The 16,466-nt window shown below is 32.6% G+C and overlaps 1 long non-coding RNA gene across 1 annotated transcript; it reads left to right on the top strand.

The window, feature by feature from the left end:
• Window positions 1-5,574: 5,574 nt before the first annotated feature.
• Window positions 5,575-14,605, top strand: LOC108368554 (uncharacterized). Its single transcript, XR_001848391.1, has 3 exons — window positions 5,575-5,673; window positions 10,323-10,330; window positions 14,595-14,605. It is a non-coding gene; the product is annotated as an uncharacterized LOC108368554 (long non-coding RNA).
• Window positions 14,606-16,466: the final 1,861 nt, after the last annotated feature.

The following is a 16,466-nucleotide window of genomic DNA, read 5'->3' as shown; positions in this document are numbered from 1 at the left end:
ATAAGCGTTTTCAGGTGGGGGTTTTCCAGGAACATCTTCTCTTTAGAAGCTGTATTAGAAGATCTTCGAATAACGAGGAAGCGGAAGTCAAATAAAAGAAAAATCGCAATAGACGAGCTGGTGTGGGCCTGGAGCAACTGCAGTGCTTATTACAATTATATGCCACCCACAGATGTTTTTACTGATCATTTTTTTCCTATTTAATTTTATAAATTTTTTTTATAAAAAAAATTAGTTTATTCTTTAATAAACACCATTTATTTAAATTCAAGTTTCAAACTTTGTGCAATTTTTAAAAAGAATACCAATAAACTTCGGAAAAATTTTGAGCTATGTAATAAGATTTATTGAAAAAATTTGAGTATGCAGTTGAGTATGCCCATTCAATTTTACCGTTGATTTTAGTGTGTTTTTTTACTTTTTGTTGAAAGTGCCGTTCATTTTCTCCATATAAAAAAATCGTCGAACATAAAAAATATGTAATTAAAATTAAATAATAAAAAATGTATAGCCAAAACTTATCAAAATGGAGGAGGCAGTATTATTATTATTATTATTATTTTTCAAACGATTTTTTTTTCTCTTAGCTATTTTCCTCTATATATTTAAATAAGTATGTAATGCATAAAGTATGTATGCATAAAAACACAACCAATTTGCAAAACAAAAAAAAATTTATGATAAATTGAACACCGATTAAGTGAGAGCGAATGGCTTACAATTGTTTTTTTTTTCCATGACATCGTCACAAAAACGGGTCAACATAGATGAATCGACACGTTTATGACACCACTTATGTACATAAGTACGTGCAACAAATGGTTGGTATGTAAGCGAAATGGCTATTTCTAGTAAATATTCCACGTGAGTATGCTAATCGGTGCGACACGCAGCACGTGCGATGCGAAAAGTTGAACATGTTTATGTATACAATGCTTCATACATACTAGCACACATGATTTGAGGTCAAACTTTAAATACTTTAAAAAACATTTACTTGTTTAGAGTGAAACGTATTTTAGTTGTGTCATTTTTTTTTTTTTAAATATAGCAAACTATTATACAAACTTTTACTTGTATTCTCAATTAACTTAAATTAATGTTAAATGCTTTCATAGTAAAATTGTAGGCACATTTTTACACGCTCAAATGTTTTTGTTTAAAATATTTTCAAAAGTCACAAATTTATTTATGAAGCGTCAGCGTAGCGTGGACAGAAATTGGCTGGTCAAACCTACAGATATGTATATGCATGCACATGCATTTATGTATATATGTATGTATTTAAAAACATTACGGCCATCTTCACAATATGTACAAATATGAAAATTTCATTTCACAGACAATTGGGCGTCGTTGTGGGCCAACAACAAAAGCGCCGTACAAGAAAAGAGTGGCTCAAAGATAATTTTTTCATCAATGGGTAAACACAAATATTGTATTTACATATATTCATACATACATACATTGGATAACATGAAAGCTAGACGAGACTTTTACTCTATTGTTGAGTTATTGAACTTTAAAGCAACCTAATAACTGTCGTTCGAGTGAAGTTTAGAGATGAAATGGCATGAATTATATGACAAGGATGAGTCAAACTAATTTAATACTCTTTGTAAATGTAAAAGGCATTCGAGACATAAATAGAGTAAGTAAATAGCGAAATAGGCTTTTTTAAATTAGAGAATAGGAAAGTAAGTCGAAACATACATCGACTCAGGGGAAAACACCACTGTAGATCGCTTAAGAAATTAAATTTCTTTTAATAGCTTAATAAAATAATCTGAGCCTTGTAAAATATGGGAAAGCAGTTTTTATATATGGAAAAGGTTTTCCTGCGCGTTACCGGAGATTTTGTGACCGGAAAATTTGATTACCAAAAAATGTTACCACTTCTTGTCACCGCCATTATAGGTACGTTGGTAATGCAGTGAAAATATTCAGCAATTCAGCTATGAAGATTTGTGGAAATTATTGTATTGCATATTTCATGGGGCAATATTTTGTTACCAGCTTATGAGATGGTAACCAAATTTACCGGTTACAAGAGAGCACAGAATGCGAAAAAGGTTTAAAAATTTACAGAAACTTTAATTACACAGGCCAACAAAAATGGGAAACAATTTTGTAACCTAAAATGTTAAAGCTGTTTTGATAGACTTTTTCATTCTGATTACGAATCCGTAAACTTAGTCAAATTATCAAAAAATCGCGTTTTTTGCAATATTTGAGAAGCTCTAGCAAAAAAAACAAAAGGTCATAGAACCTTACAATCTAATCTGGCTTAGATTAAAGCTAGAACTCTCGACTACTATCCCCAAACTTACCTTAAACCCATAGTTTCTTTGGAAAATTTGCTTAGAATCACACGTGGAATCGACCTGTGCTATACGCTCATAGTAAAAAAAATCTTCCATACAAATTGACCCGCCCTAATGTATACACTAACGGTCATAAAAAATGCCTTCTACAGTTAGGGGGATTTAGTACGTCGAAGTTGTTAACTACGAAGTTTTTAGTACCTTTACGAACCTAAGCCACTACGCCGCAAAAATAATGTTCTAGGACAAGTCTGTATGTGCGGAAAATAGCCCCTACCTCAATCCTATTAAGGGCTTTGCCGGATCTATCTATATTTGAGCGAAGGTTGTGCTGACAGTTATGGAAAGCAAACTGCCGAAAGTAGCCCCTAAATCACCCAGGATTTTATATCCAGAATGGATATGCTTAATTGCTAATGTCCAGAATTACCTTCCTCTTTCATCGTTCAGATCATGAAAAGGTTAGTCGTTGATTTTGCAAAGCAAATAATTAAGTTTTGTCCACTAAAAACATGGTAAAGCTGAATTGACGATTGACGATTTTTTTCAGAAAATTACGATTTTTAAGGGTCCTTCTCAAATGATGAATTTGTTCGATCTTTTAAATGAAAAAAAAAATATATATATATAAATATTTTGAATTTAGGTTAAATAGTTTAATTTTGAGGCATGAAGCTACTCCGCTTTACTTTTCCTTTAGTGCGCATACTTTTGCATAGATTTATTACATATTTCAGTGCAAAATTGGACTGAAGAAGATTTAGGCTTTGGAAACCGTCAACACGACCGAGTTTAGCGAATTTCTCCTATTGCATCTCTGTTGTACAATTCTTAGCAAAATTTCACTATGAAGCTACAATTTATCTACTGATTTACATCATGGAAAGCTGTCAGCTAAGCCGCTGTTGCACAGGTTCACAAACAAATTAAAGTAATTCGAGTAAATTTTCTTTTCTAGAATGGAAATGAATAAAGAGAAAAAACAATGGCAAACACAAAAGCAAAAGATCTGTGAAATGGAAACCAACTAGTCTAAAGACAGTGAAATGCAGCACTGCCATTGAGTAGAATACACCTGTGCATATCTTAGTATGTACATTAGGGTGGTGCAAAAAATCATGTGAAATAGTAAAGTCGGAATTTTTATGCTCTTACCCCCTAGGCCTCTTCTATACCGAAAAAATATACCCCCCATTTTTATCTTAAAATCGAAAAATATTTAAAGATCGCTCAAAGCGCTCAAAGTTTCCATGTATTTTATATAAGGAAAAAACAACTTTTCGTAGAAACGTTATAGAATTCTTGAAAATCTTAAAAGTGTTCTGAAGAGAACCTGAGTTTTCCAATCGAAAAATATTGATTTTCAAGAATTCTATAACCATTTCTACGAAAAGTTTTTTTTTTCCATATAAAATATATGGAAAACTTTGAGCGCTTTAAGCGACCTCTAAATATTTTTTTATTTCAAAATAAAAAAATGGGGGTATACTTTTTTCAATATAGAACAATCGTGAGAGCATTAAAATTCCGACTTTACTCTTTTTGCACCACCCTAACGTACATGCATGCTACATAACATACCTACCACGCATAAGCATATAATTATTTTATTATTATTTTTATCATCGTCGAAACTGTATCACTTTAGCGGATAAAATTTCATATCTATGCATGTTTGACAAGCAGAACGACGAGTAGTATATTTATGTACATATATGTAGTCAACAAAAACAAGTGCGGCAGGTAACCTCAGGAAGATTGTCATAAAATTTTGCAAATCACAGCATGCCAAGGTACTGTGTAGCTGCTTACCATGCCTAGTAGGGGCAAGAGAGGAATGTGTAATCTTGTTAGCATGTAAGTGCAGTCTAGTGAAATTTTTTTTAAAATTATTTAGTAGGAATTTTAACCGACTTCAAATAAAAGAGTAGGCTATCTATGTGTCGTGTAATTTTTTTTCTTTCTTTTTTTCAGCGATGTCTCACATTGCAGCAATTTCACTTGATGTGGGGAAATCGACTTGTCAAAAAGTGGTAGAATGTAAGCTGAACTACAGCCTATGAAGCTAGTAGTGTTGTGCGCATGCGCAGAACATGTTTTGATGCGAATAACTAGCAAAAAAGATTCGGCTGTGTGTTGGTGGGCATAGTTTTTAAATTTAGGCTGCGTGTGTGGCTTTTTAGCAGAAAAGATTTCGCTGACCACAAGGAAATTAAGAGATTGGTGTGTGTTTTAAGACATTAAGCTCCGCAAACTGCCTGCAATAGAAGACAAGGATGAATGACTTGGCGAATGGATTAGAAATTCATTTCAATAACATTTTGAAATTAATGTATTCTGAGGTTAATGTTATTGCCGGTATTTTCGGCATAGTCTTTTCAAGATAAAGAAATCAGCGTATGTTTAATAAATAGCAGCAATTGCAAGTAGTAGAAAATGAAACCAAATTACCTATTTCCAGTCAATTCCAGCTAAATTTGATTACCTACATAGATACGTACATACATAAAATTGTTTGTAAATTTCTACAATTGCCAGATTAGTATATGTAGTACAATGTGAAGTAAAGATGCCGCAAGTCATACATCAAAAATTTGAATAAAACCACAACGAATTGCAAAAAAAAAAATAACGATTTGCAAATGAATGTAGCACACATTACAAATGGTAAAATACAAATTTGATTGAAGTTCGAATGTGCGGCGTCGTAAACTTTTACTATTCAAATCAAAAATCAATTATATCTACTTATGTATGTACCATAACAAGACTTTTGAAAGCTGTGTGCGCACATGCCAACATATACTTGTAAAACCAACATGCATACAGTCACTCACAGAAGTATTCGTAATTTAGTTTTTACACAATAATAAAAATATTTTCCATCATAAATCTTTTTCGTTAATTTTCATTTAAAATATAGCTAATTTTATAACAAAAACTATATACATCATTCTTGCAAACTTTGTACAAAATTCATAAAAATGAATCAAACTTAAAAAAATTTTCATCAAAATTCCAAACTTTTTATTTAGATTTTTTTCGAAAAATTTTCGGTATGCAGATTTTGTAGCCCGTTCAATTTTAGTATAACAAAGTGCATGTTTCAGGTAGCTAAAAATTACCGCAGATTTTTAAAATTTTTTTTTTGTCGAGGGTGTTGCTCATTTTCTTCCAATTTGTTGAATAATTATCAATTTTGTATAAACTTTGAAAATCCGCTTTACATGGTTTTTGTTATAGAATGTGCTAAACTTTTTTACAAATAAATGAATGAATATTAAATAAACGAAAGGAAAACTGTCAATACTGAGGATCAAAAGCGGTCGCTATTCAAGTGGCCGGCACTGTTTGCGCTCGAAGCAGTAAAATATGTATCGTAAGATTCGAACAAATCAAAAACGCATTGTAGAGAAAGAGAATGCCAGCGAAGCGAAGAAGTGGCACTGATAAATTTTTGTAATTTGTATATTCTTCTTCTTCTTTTTTGTGCACCCCAGCTTAAATGGAATGAAGGCACTCGTGTGCGCCTAACAAGCGTGTAAGTGACCGAGATTTTGTTGGTGCTGCTAAAGATGATGATGATGCGTCCAAAATTAAAAGAGTTTACTTGACTTGCACATGTGTGCCATAAAGACCCTGTAGAGATATGCTCGAATGTATGTAAATGTGGAATGAGAGTTTTAACATTTTAAAACTTCAAAGAATTCCTAATTTTTGTAATCCCGTTGTTTATATTTAATATAATCCTAATAATATTATAAATGCGTGAGTGATTATGTTTGTCGCTCTTTCATGCTAAAACGTCTGGCCGGATTTAAATGAGATTTGGCATACAATCAGGCCATAACCCGCATTAATATATACAGCTTATTCTTAAGAGAGTTGCCACCTTTTTTAAAATAAACTAATTGACATATTAAATAAAATATTACTACGAAAGGAGTTCAAAATATTATTTAGAAAATATTTTGACCGTTTGTTTAATAAAACAATCAAAGGTATCAAACGAAATCGGTAAGACGGTTGCCACCTGATCAAAAAGTTTAAATCAATTTGACTAAAAAGTTAAAAGAAATATTTTAATATGGAAATCAAACGAAAGACGCTTTAGGAAAACTGTATCTATTTCAAAAATAATTTAGACGATCCATTATAAATGTGAACGTTTGTGAGATAGCTTACGACCTGAATAACAACCTGCTTTAAAAGTAAAATTCCATTCCACATGAGTTAAAAAAAAATTCACAATATGGTTGTCAAACGACAAAGATTTAAAAAAGCGTTATCACGAAAACATTTCGAATAGGATTGCCAGCTATTCAAAAATTTAAATTCAGTTTGATTAATAAGCAACGCTACATTATTGCAATATAGGTTTATTTTGAAAAATGCTACCAACTGTTTAAAACCCAAATTTCAATTTTTCATAAGATAAATAAATTAGTAGAAATATTTTTGGTTAGGGTTGCCACCAGTTTAAAAATCCATTTAAATTATATCAATAAGTTAAATGAAACAATACAAAATGATGTGAAGTTAATATGTTTAAGAAATCTTTTTTTGAAAACATTTGGAGAAAAGTTACCATCCTGTTGTAATTGAAAATTGTAATTAAATTAATCAGTTGCTTTAGTGAAATATTAAAATAATTAAAAAATCAAATTTTATTTAAGTGAAAATTTCCAAAATCTTTCGTCTTTAGAGTAAAGATTTTTCACCTTTTCCAAGTTTAAATATATTTAGGGTCATTCCATGTAAAAGATGAAAACGACATAAATTTAAAAATGCCCTTATTATCTTTATTTCAGTTCAACTTTAGTATAAACTTTATGTACGCTGGTATGAAAAAACTCGCAACTTCTAGAGTTTTGGTGTTTCCATTCTCAAATTTTTACTGCTTACTCCATAAAGTTTGACAGCTATTCAAGTTGAAAAAATTAAAAATCAAACATGATGAAGTTAATAAAAAACAAATGCGATTTTTTTATCCAAAAATTTATTTATTTTAATCTATGTCATACTCTCATGGAAAGCCGAAGTAATTACGCACATTTTAATACCTTAACTTTTCTCCGACAAATAGTTTATTAACTGCAAACAATTAAAAAAAAAAAAACTTATCCGTGAGTTCAAAATTTTCGGGATTTTGTTTTTTTTTGAGATTTTCGAATATCAAGACCAAATAAAAAAATAGGTGTCTTCTTCTTTTCGATAAAGAATGTAAAAAAATATATTTCAACCCAAAAAATATATTGAGGTGTAAATATTGTATGGAATGACCCATATGCTTTATTTTCTTCATTTTTACATTTGAAATCATAACGTTAAATTGAACTTCACGCAGGAGGAGCTGCAGACAAATGCTAAATAGTTGAGAATTTACGAACGAAAAAGATGTATCCTTAAGTCCTGAAGCTGTGTTACAAGTGGATAAGAGTGGCAATTTTTTTAATGAGTGGAAATTAATTAATATAGACCTAAATAATTGATTATTGTGCTAGTTATTTCTCGTAATGGCAATATATTAAAGAAATTCATCAACAATCATTGCTCAGAACGTATTTACATTCTTGGACGATTTTTTGCCATGCTAAGTGAAGCAGTTTCTTCTGCATCTAGTATTTCAATCACAGAGTAGGCCTTTCTTTCCCTCTGCTACCAAAAGCGGGTACCGCATTCCAAACTTTCAGGGATGGATCATTTGTATCCCCAAGACAAATCTCCCAAGATAAATTTCCCGCAGAATCTTTCTCTCGAACAGTCGGCCTCTTCAGATGTGTTTTCGTCGTCCATGGTGTCCCTCACAATTTATTCCTGCAGGGTGTGTGGTTACCAAAGCCTCATTTTTGTGTGTGCGTACCAACAATCTGTATGAAATGTTTACGTTTATTAAAAGCTGATCAACTATCGCCTAACTGCATTCACTTTTTACGGGTCACCTCGTACACACTTTTGCTTTTACTTATAAAAAAAAATATCAGCGCAAGAAATACAAACTTTTGTATATATGTAAGTACGCATAAAACAGAATCGTCAAAATAAAGATATATGTATTTTGTCTTATGCTGCTATTGACTTTTAGCACCTTCATCTTTTTTTAATGGTATTAATATTTTGATGACCACATTGCAGACTGTTCGGATGCCCCATGTAAGTTTTTCCCATACATAAATTTTCAGGTAATTCTCAATTCACTTTCAAGCAATAAAAATTTGTAAAATTATTTTTGATTGTCCCCTTTGTGCGCTATTTTCTACAAACATGCCTATGTATGCGCAGCCAGAGTTTAGAAAAAAAAATCACCACCAAATTGTTGAGTGTGAAATTCCTACAAAAACAATGACTTCATTATGTAGGTAGTTGCCATCACCTATGCGCATTGCATTTACATTCACTTGCCTTGCCATTCATTGATTAACTTCCACTTTACAATTTCAAAAAAAAAAATAACAAACGTGAATGCAAAACTTTCACTGAAATACAACAAGTGTTGACAAAGTCCCCTTCCCCTTGGTGGCTGCGCTCTTTCGGCTGTCGTTGTTGTTGCTGTTGCTGCTGCTGTTGCTGATGCGCATTCGATTGTCAACAACATCAGGCCAAGTACACCAACGTTTCACTTCTGCGCTTCAAAATATGTAGTTGTTGCTGCTGCTGTATATTCTTCTTGCCATTCGCTTTTTTCTCATTTTGCTTACATATTCTACAACTGGAAACCAGTGATGCCAGATTGTGGGTAATTTCCCTATTTGAGGGATATTTTGCATCAAAAATTATTAAAAGGGAAAAAAGGGACATTTCATATAAATAAGGGATTTTCTTTTGACGCCGTTATTGTTGCATAATTGATCAAAATTCAAGAATATTCCACATTCTTACGTAATTAATCGTTCTGAAGATGTGATGTGGAGTAAAATGGTATATAATTGCTAAAAAGTATAAGGACAATTTCGAAAATTTTCTTACGTTAACCAATTCAAGCGCTGAGTAAGAAAGAATCTTTTCAGTTGTAACTGGTGTTTCATGTAAAAAGCGGAACAAATTATCTGATGAAATGTTAAATAGCACATGAATGAGCTTCAATTTTAAAGTCACCAAAAAATTCTTTTAGGCCCTTAGTGAATGAGCAAAAAAATGAAAGTGAAAAAATGAATGAGTGAAAAAAATGCAGAAAAAGGTGTTTTTTCTTAACAGCGCTCGGCCCTCGGCAGGCAATGGCAAACCTCCGAGTGTATTCCTGCCATGAAAAACAGCTTCTCATAAAAATACACTCGCCATTCGGAGTCGGCGTAAAACTGTAGGCCCCTCCCCTTTGTTGTGACAACATCAAGGGGACCGCCACAAATTGGAGGAAAAGCACATATGTGTAAGCGTCAAACTATTATTATTATTTTATATGAATTTTACTTCCTTACTACTGAAACATGTATATGTTTAAATTCGTTGGGAATGATGTGGGATAAATTTTCAAGATGTGGGTAATTGAGGGATTTTTTCCCCATTTTCGTGGGATTTTTAACAGAGAATGTCTGGCATCACTGCTGCAAACGCGCTTTGACATTTTCTGTTGGCTCTCTCATTACAGGTGCAAAGCGCTTGTTGCATGCTTTTTTATTGCTGCTGCTGCAGCTGCCTCAAGTATGTACAGATGTTGCTGTTTGCTGCACATTTCCCCACTTAACACATTTTTCTGCATATTTCTCTCTTTAGTTTCCTGCTGTTGTAATTTTCATTTCTTCAGATGCAGTCGAATATTCAAGCTTGAATTGACAATAAATTGCATTCGTATGATTCCATTAAAAAAATAACCGTTGGCAACGGTACAATGAAGCAAAGTCTGGGTTAAAGTTTTTTTATCAATCCTTTTATTAATTTCTTTTCTCTCTTTCATTTATTAATCGCAAAATCATTTGATTTGAAGCTTCATTAAAAGCCCTTTTCGGTGGCACGCTGATTTGCGATAAGGCATGGGATTTGGTTGATTGTATATGTATGCAGGTACGTGTGTATCTAGTACACCATTATAATGATTTATGGAGGTCATTTTTGGCATTGTTGATTATTTATTATTGACAATTTCACTTTTAATTGGATGGCATTCCATTACTGAATGCAATGCACTTTTGCACTAAGTTGCCCTAACAGATATAATGTTTGGCTTTCGATTGAACTGGGAAATAATCCGCTTAATGAAGCTTGGCTATTTACAATTTTGTTTTTTTTGTATGAAAGTAGGGGTGAGAGAGACGCCTTTGAAGAGGAATTAAAGATTTGGATAAAAAGTATATTGGTGCTAAAGGCTGGCCAAGCAATGAAGACAAAATATCCTCAGTTAAATTTTTTAATGTACAGGGGTTGGTTAATTGCAAATAGACTATTTTTGAGCTGTGCGCCCATTTTTACCAGATTTCCAAACGACAAGATTGGTCGCAAATCGAAATCGAAGCTTAGAGCTCTTTAACCAATCGTGAAATCGTTCAGTGGTACATCATCGTACGTCCACCAGCTCTGAGTAGGAGCCAGGAGCCTAAGGAAGATAAATCTCAAACCAAGACACAGCTAAAGGCCCTAAAAGTAACAGCAGCCGAGGCGATTCAGTTTGCGATATTTATGGTATTCGGGTCTGGTGCCAGAGTCGGCTGGTTGGAGGAGCACACGAAGAGGTGTTAGGTATTAAGGACCTTGCCCGCATTTGGGTAAGTCTCTGCCGCTCCCGAGTTCGGCCGCGAGAGGTAGGTGTTGAGACTGTAGCACCACTCGGAACGCAGTTGTGCTGGACCTGATCTCTCTCGGTACTTCTACTGCCTGGCTAACCCACTCAACGCTGAGTGGAAAATCGTCGATTAATTTTTTAAATATTTCGAACTGATTGTAGAGCTCGAGTTTATAAACAAACAAAAAAATGTACAACCCATTAAACTACTTAAAAGTAATATTTTTCTTCGCGATTCTGATGATAGAAAATACGAGTTTGGATAGCAAATCGAATTCAACGATCAGATAAATCTTTTTAAGAGCTTTTAAATCAGGAATTTGTCGCCAAAAAATATTACTTTTTTGTATGTAATTTGATGGTAATTTTTTTTTCAATTGGTGCTCTTTAAAATCTAAAATTTATCACCAAGAAAAATATTGGCGCATTTTCGTCAGATATTCCATTGAAACTTATGTCAAAAAGCTGTCAATATCTTTAGAGTCGACTTTATTTCGAATATGCATATGCTCCATTACTTTTAGTTTGATGTTTTTTTTTTTAATTTCCAAATTCCCGTATGGTGATAAAAATATATATACATACATATGTATATATATTTTTTTTAATTCGGCCTAAGATATTCCTGCGTCCCTATTACTTAAAAAGTAATAACACAGATTTTTCAAATGTTTACTTCTCCAGCACTTTTATACAAAATCTGTCAAACATTGTCCACTGTGCAGCTGTACGCATTCCTTTGATGATTGTCTCTCATATTCAAGGACGTCTAAAGAAAACGTCTAAAGAAAAAAAAACAAACTTGCCTTGCAAAAATATTCTAGACTCAGGGGTGTCTGGCAAACTTTGTTTTTCTTGTATGGTTTGTTGTAAATTCTATATACCAATAGGTCTCAGTTTTGCACAAATAATTTTATTTTGGCGCAATGTTTGGCATTTCACAGGCCTTACAATATTGTGGAGGCGGTGATTTAACCTTAATCTGCCTAATAGGGACCCGCGAGACCGACGGTACAGATTTGAAAATAGACGGGACGGGACCAAAATCTTTTCCCGACACTCCAACAAAAGCGTTGTATGAAATAAGCATTTTTTATATTTTATTGAGGCGAAAACGAACAGAAAAGCCAAACAAAATAATCGGATGATGCCAGATCTCTTATAATTTTTTTTATTATTTAAAATTAATTTGAAAGACATGTGAACTTTTCTTAGTGATAAATTTCGGGAAATATGGGACCCGCGGGACTTAAAAATTGAATTTCGGGATGGGCGCGATCGGGATTGAATATTTAGTCCCGTGCTCATCTCTAAGATAGAACTACCAAGCTCACATAAAATCAAATAAACACTAAGAAATACATAGTTACAAGTATCTAGAATTCTTTATTTTTACTGAAAATACTATCTTGCTTACAAAAATATGTCAAAAATTTCTTGGATTTTAGAAATTTGTACGGAAAATATGCAAAGATACAAATTGCAATACTGCCTGTGCAGAAGAGGAGAAAATCACCTATACTATTCTAGTTAGATACGATTTTCGTTAACAAAAGAATCAATAAAAAATAATTTTCACTTTTCCCGCCACAAAAAATGTAAAAATGGAAAGTGACTACAACTATTTACCTACGCCAAAGAAATTTGCTCACATACTATACTCATATGAGTATGAAAGCATTTGGGTGTTTACATAAAAATCCCTCGAGTAAAAATATTTCCATGCATACATAGTTATGAAGTGAAAACAATAGAAACCATAAAATAATAATAAAAAAACAGATACCGGCAAAAGAAGTTGAGGATAAAGAAAGAAGCAAATGCATACCAAACCATGTATGTACTTACACATGTGAGCCGCAAGACAATAGAATCGTGAAAAGTAAAAGAAGCGCAGCTATGTAGATAAAATCGTGTCTTCCAAAAAAAACAAAAAACTTAAAAAAATATATCCCAAAGAAAATGCTCATAACAGCAAGAAAGTTAGGTAGCATTAACACGAGCGAGAAATCGCTGCCACTTTCGTGGTGCACCAACAGCATTTTTTTTTTTTTTTTTGAAACAAACCAAAAATTTGCAATGCAGAAATCTGTGAGACTATGGGTGGGTGTTGTGGCGTGACAGTAATTCCATATGCCAAGCACATGTGCCAGTTAACAAAAACAAAGAAGAAATAGTTTTAGTAACCTAACGCAAGAAGTGCATAGAAAAGAAAACTAGCTGCTGTTGTGGAAGAAGTTGTTGAAAGTAGCCAGAGCAGAAAACAAAGGAAATTTGAAACACAAAAGCAGCAGTCTAAGTGAAAAAGCTTGTATATTATACAGTTTTGTTTTTTTTTCAGTAAACTTTCTTGATTTTTGCATTTTCAAGTAAAACATATGTGTATAAATATATTCATCTAGTAGATGTGTGTGCTTGCTTGGCTGGCCACCAACGTCACCAGCTCCATCAACAGCATTGCCGTTTGTATGCAATTCTTCACTCGGACGACCTGTGACGCTGCGGTTTTGAATTGTGCTGAACGGTATTGAGGTTAACTGTTTGCGGTGTCGATTTTATAACATATCGCCTGCACACAAAGCAGTGGTTCATATGGGTCATTCCATACAAAATTTACGCTTAAATGTTTTTTGGTGTGAAATATTTTTTTTACGTTCCAAAATACATCATACACCCACCCCGTCGGAAAAATGATTTCAAAAATGTTATAAAAATGAAATTTTTATTACAAATTTGCAAAAAATTTAAAAATATACTTCTCTGTGAGTTCAAAATTTTGGATTTTTTTCGAGATTTTTGAATATAAAAATATGTGCCTTCTTTTTTCGAAAGAGAGTGTAAAAAAAATATTTTACATAAAAAAAAACATTGAGGTGTAAATTGCGTATGGAATGACCTATAGACATATATATTTTTGTACATACGTTAGACAGCGATATATTGAAGGATTTTTTCACACACTCTTGATTGCGGTTTCGATTGTTTTGTTGAGCATGAAATTCATTACATATGTACATATTTTGCAATTGTTTGGAACAAGTGCAACCGCAGTTATCTGAGCGAGCGTTCCTACATACTTAGGGCACATACAACCAAATGCAGCCAAATTCATGTGGCTGTTTGCTTCGTTTGAAAAAAAACACGTCTGGCCTTTTGTGCCGTTTGTATGTAGAAATCGTTTTTTTCAGTTTTTTTGACATTTGAAAAGTGAACCTGTTATTTATTCAAAAAAGGAAACCCGGAGAACCGCAAAAAATTGAGAACAACGGTATGTTCAAGGTTTTTCCAATACGTATGTAGATACACTAGGGTGCGTCCTTGAAACATCAACATCATGGGGACCCTCTTCTACGTTCAAAATAAACCATCCACGAGAATTAAACAATTTTAAACAAAACTTAAGGGGCCGAAAATATTATTATTTTTTACGCAAAAAAATTGAAAAACAAAACTTAAGGGGCCGAAAATATTATTATTTTTTACGCAAAAAAATTGAAAAAATTTTGGTTTTGGCCATTTAAACCAGCGAAAATCAAATGTAAAATTTCAAGTCAAAGTTGTCAATTTTTTTTTTTAAATTTAAATTTATTCAAACCGTAAATTTTTTTTTAAATTTTGAAATTTTCATGGATGCCTTTATTTTGTACGTAGAATAAAATAAGGGGTTCCCGATAAAAAATTTCAACGCTGTTATTTTAAGGACCACCTTAATGTGCATACATGTTTATTTTTCATGCTTCATATTTACCGCGTGAATTGTGTTGAATTTGACATTTTGACTTATTGTGGCAAAGAACTAGGCAATTTTTCCAATATTTTTTCTCAATAAGTAAATCAATGGGTTCGATATTTTTTCTCAAGCAAATTTTTGGGTACAGTGAAACAATCACTTTGAAGGCTTAAGTGTGGGTTTTTGAAAATATGTATGTATAGTGGATTTTGTAAGACCTAAGTTTAATAGATAGCATCTCACATGTAAGATACATACATTCATGAAGCATTTAACAGCGGTAAAATTACATAATATAATTGTAAAAACAGAGACCACGGGTTTGAGCATGTTTATATTAATTGGTATCGCGGTGAATGAAAACGAATGCGCCTACTCTATGTAGATACGTAGGAAATACGATAACAACTTCGATAACTTTAACGATTAAAATAATTATAACAATATCCATAACGGGCTACAAAATTGCATACTCACACATATCTGACCTTCCTTCCCAGTTTTAAAATATTACCTTTCATAATAAATTTTTTTCGTTAATTTTTAATAGAAATATAGTTCGTTCTGCATCAAATGGCAAATAAATTAATGATTCAAAGTTTTTACAAAATTTAGGAAAGTTCGACAATTTTTCACCAAAATTTTCAACTTTAAACCAAAATGTGCAGCTGGTGCTATTCGGTATTTTTTCCCATACAAAAAAAAAAAACTATCATGCATCCGTTATATGGAGAAAATGAGCAACATCATCAGCAAAAAAAAAAAATCTCAAAAATCAACGGTAGTTTATAGCCGCTTAAAACTTGTACTTTATTATACGAAAACTGAGTGAGCTACAAAACTGCGTACCCCACAAAAAAAAAATTAAATTTGTTTAAAAGTCCAAAATTTGTCGAATTTTCCTAAATTTTATAAAACTTTGAATTACTAATTCATAGCCCATTTGATGCAGAATTACCATATTTCTATTAAAACTTTATTTATTTATGCCGTACTGGGTAGTTACGTGACAAGCACTTGTCAACAGCGCCATAAGGTATATCATGCCTAATTTTTCTCTCAGCAATTTTACTTCTCATTATTATAATTTTTTAGACATTTATTTAGTTGGCTTGGCATGTTTGCGCTAATTAAATTGAAGCTTTCACTGTCAACAGCGTGTCGAGCGCGTTGGTTGACTGCGATATGTGACGTCGCGCAGTGTGGAATGGTGTGGCATGACATGACATAGCGTGACGCACCCAAAGTCACAAAGGCACAGTAAAAATGCTAGCCAATAGCATTAGTAGCGCTACGAACTCAAAGCATTTCTAAAGTAATGATTACTTCAAATACATATGTATACACTAACTAAATGTATTTGAATTTACACACCAACATAAGTAACAAATAATTACATTTGTTGCTATTCGCAATTTTCGTTGCACTAACTGACACCTATGCCATTCGCTAATTTTTTTTTATGCTGCTTGCCAACGCCAAAGACAATGCAAAAAATTTTGGATATGAAAATAAGTGCAATCAAATGTTGCGAATCTTTTAGAAAGCACCGCATTGCTTGAAATTAGTTTCGTTTTTTTATTTTTTTAGTTTTTCTTTGTCTCTAACCTGCAATTTATGTAATGAAATTAGTTTTAATTTTTGAAATGGAAAAGTATTTTTCATCAAAAATTTCACTGGTAAACGTAATCAAATTTAA

This window comes from Rhagoletis zephyria, unplaced genomic scaffold, assembly GCF_001687245.7.
Source record: "Rhagoletis zephyria isolate East Lansing unplaced genomic scaffold, Rhagoletis_zephyria_1.1 Rzeph_scaffold_03180, whole genome shotgun sequence".
NCBI lineage: Eukaryota > Metazoa > Arthropoda > Insecta > Diptera > Tephritidae > Rhagoletis > Rhagoletis zephyria.
The sequence above is the reverse complement of the archived record's forward strand: the minus strand, read 5'-3'. Positions and strand labels throughout refer to the sequence as shown.